Here is a 2,936-nt window from a genome sequence, read left to right as displayed (position 1 = left end):
GTGGAGTGAGAAGACTTCCACCTATTACCTTCGTTTGATAAAATCCAAAGCTTGGAAAATTTTTCCTTTCCCATCTTTCACTTTTTTCTTTTTCCTTCCCCACCTGCCCTCCAGGGAAGCTTATGCTAGAGAGAAAAAGGAAAAGCCACCCTTTTTACCAGAGGAGCCCTCCTCCTCCTCCGCAGACAGGCCTGTTCCAAACGAGTTGTTATGTCCCATTTGTAAAGATCCAGCGACGGATGCAGCGCTTATTCCCTGCTGTGGAGCAAGTTATTGTGACGAATGTAAGTGAGTAATGTCATGTAAGGAGTAAACTCCCCTCCCGTGTTTTTTAATCCAAAACACCACATCGGATCTTCTGAAACCAGGAATAGGAGATCACCTGTGCTACCAGGTCTATTTCATACTTCAGTACGCCCGGAGTAGGAAAGGCCTCTTCTCCGTAATGGGGGGGGGGGGGGGGGGGGGGGGGGGAAAACAAAGGCCAAAGAGCTTTTTTCCCTTTCTGTGTATCTAGTCAAATCTTCTTCACATGCGGAAGGTCGAGTACGAGAAGAGTGCATAATTGTGCAGGTGATTACAGTATTAGATGTGGAATGCACGTAGTTTGTCCACAGCTCTTTCTCTCATACACAACTATAGAGCCAGCTCTGGTGACTGACTCTGGTCCGCCACAAACAGGCAGTCGGGCATTTAATCTACATTCTTTGCCACAGGAGTTGGTTAAACCTTCAAAACTCGAACCGACTCACGGCTTTTTGAGATGTGCTTTGTTCATTAGCCTTGATGTTGGTGGCTTCTTGCTGTACTCGGTAGTGGAAAAAAAAAAGTCCAAACATCAGGACACAGCCCGCTCTATGTCTTCAGCTGTTACAACAGGGGAAATGTCAAAACTCTATAGCGATTTGCTGCGTACTGGGCATTTTTTACACTACTGACCATTTATAGCTTCATGCTCTCCATTCAAGACCGTATCCACCCATTAATCGTCTGTGTGTTCTTATAATTGATGAGAACCCCAAAGATTTCCCTACTTTGGCTGAAACCTATTTTGATGCTTCTAATTACACACAGGTATTAGAACAGCTTTACTGGAGTCAGAGGAACATACTTGCCCGGCGTGTCATCAGACAGGTGTTTCTCCTGACGCTTTAGTTGCCAACAACTTCCTGCGCCAGGTAACGATATGACTTTTTCATCAACTGTTTGTAAGGAAAGTCTGTTTGTAAAAAGCTGAAAGGGAGGAAATTGTTGACATCTCCTTAAAGAAGGATAAACTGAATAAGGCTGCATTTACTTTTCAAATGCGTTGTCTGTTGTTACAGAAGCTGACAACTCTTTAGAGATAATCAGGCAAACTCAGGTCAAACTTTTGTCTAAACATGCTTGCCTGCCTCTCAGATTCGCTGTTAACACCGAAGTCCTTTAACTACAGATACTCTGAGCTACCAGTCCTTAATAGCAGTGTTTCCTGTGATGTGTTCCTATCTCTGTGTGCTGCTTTACTCTAGGCTTGATAGCATGTACAGGATTATACAAGTCATTTTACCCTGTGGAGGCTTTTCTTCATCTATTGTCATCATAATCTGACACTTTGATCTTTTTGTCAATGTTCTTCTGCCTCTAGGCTGTGAACAACTTCCACAGTGGAACCGGCTACACAACAGGGCTCCATAAGGAGACTCAGCAGCAGCAGCGACAGCCGCCGTCACCGCCTGCACGACCACTTGTGACTGTGACACCTGCTGCTCAGGTGACTGCCACCAAACTTTCTAAATCTTCCTCTCTGTCAATCAGCGGTCTGTTAAGTTTTATTTCAACATATGCTTTTGAAATACAGTATTTATTAGAGCTTATTTTCCAACTGTTTGCATTTATTCACAAGGGCTTTCCGGTTCCTGTAGCAAGACAACCGGCAGTACCATGTCTTCTGGGCCCCCAAGAGCAAAAAATACCCACACCTGGTGAGTGACCGTAACTTTAGAATTTCTTTTAAAAAAATTATCTTCAGATGAACTGAATGGGATTTATTTCTTTTTCCTCTCCCCACTCCAAAAGGTCATCCGATGAGAGCCAGTGCAGTTCGCTCAGCAGGTGGCAGACCAGGCTGGGGACTGTAAGTATTTCACAGAAATTCAGTCTATGACGACTTGTAACCTGTTAAACCAGGCTGTAACACCTACATTACTTCTACAGTAGCTGATTTATAATGAAATGCGTATGCACAGATAGCTGTGGAGAATACAAGTGGCAATTCATTTTTAAGTGGCTCAGCTTGAGTTGCCTTTAACAAAGGGGATCTGTGCTTGCAGTAAAACGATTACAAATCAAACTCCAGTATGTGACCCAAAAGTAGACTCTGAAAAACAAACGCTTTTGGAGGAAACCGTAAGTATATATCAAAATTAAACATAATGACAGGACAAGGTGCAAAGCCACCCTTTCGAATTACTGGCTGGATAGGGCTGAAGAAATTGATTTCCCAACTGAAGTCAGCCTCCAACATTTGATTTTTAATGACTTAGTGATGGAGCAAATTGTTGGAAGAGTCAGTGCTGGTTTTTTGTGACCATTTTGAATTTCTTTAGTCTAGTCATCTCAAATAGCCAAGCTGCTTTCTCTCCGTTGGAGAGAGAGGAATCTGTTTTTGCTGTTATTGCCATACCAGTTAGTTCTTCCTTTTGGTATGTATTTGTTATGGATAGATTATAAGTGTGCATCGTGTTTATAAAATCTTAAAGATAAATCAAAAGAAAACGCAGCATCCGTCCCAGAGACACCTAAAATTCTCAGGTTCAGTAAGCAAGGAAAGAACAGTTCAGGGGCAAGACCAGGCCAAACAGATCATCACGAGGCAACAACCTAGGAAGTTTATGGGGAAGAATTGAAAGGAAGTTTGAGAGAAGCTTGGTTAATATCTGTGCAGTACTTTGAAG

The 2,936-nt window shown here is 42.8% G+C and overlaps 1 long non-coding RNA gene across 1 annotated transcript; it reads left to right on the top strand.

The window, feature by feature from the left end:
* Positions 1-1,657: 1,657 nt before the first annotated feature.
* LOC121082095 lies at positions 1,658-2,403 on the top strand. Its single transcript, XR_005825897.1, has 3 exons — positions 1,658-1,753; positions 1,886-1,964; positions 2,059-2,403. It is a non-coding gene; the product is annotated as an uncharacterized LOC121082095 (long non-coding RNA).
* Positions 2,404-2,936: the final 533 nt, after the last annotated feature.

The sequence above is a fragment of the Falco naumanni genome, unplaced genomic scaffold, assembly GCF_017639655.2.
Source record: "Falco naumanni isolate bFalNau1 unplaced genomic scaffold, bFalNau1.pat scaffold_279_arrow_pat_ctg1, whole genome shotgun sequence".
Taxonomy (NCBI): domain Eukaryota; kingdom Metazoa; phylum Chordata; class Aves; order Falconiformes; family Falconidae; genus Falco; species Falco naumanni.
Note: the sequence above shows the minus strand (reverse complement) of the source record. Positions and strands in the feature narration are given on the sequence as shown.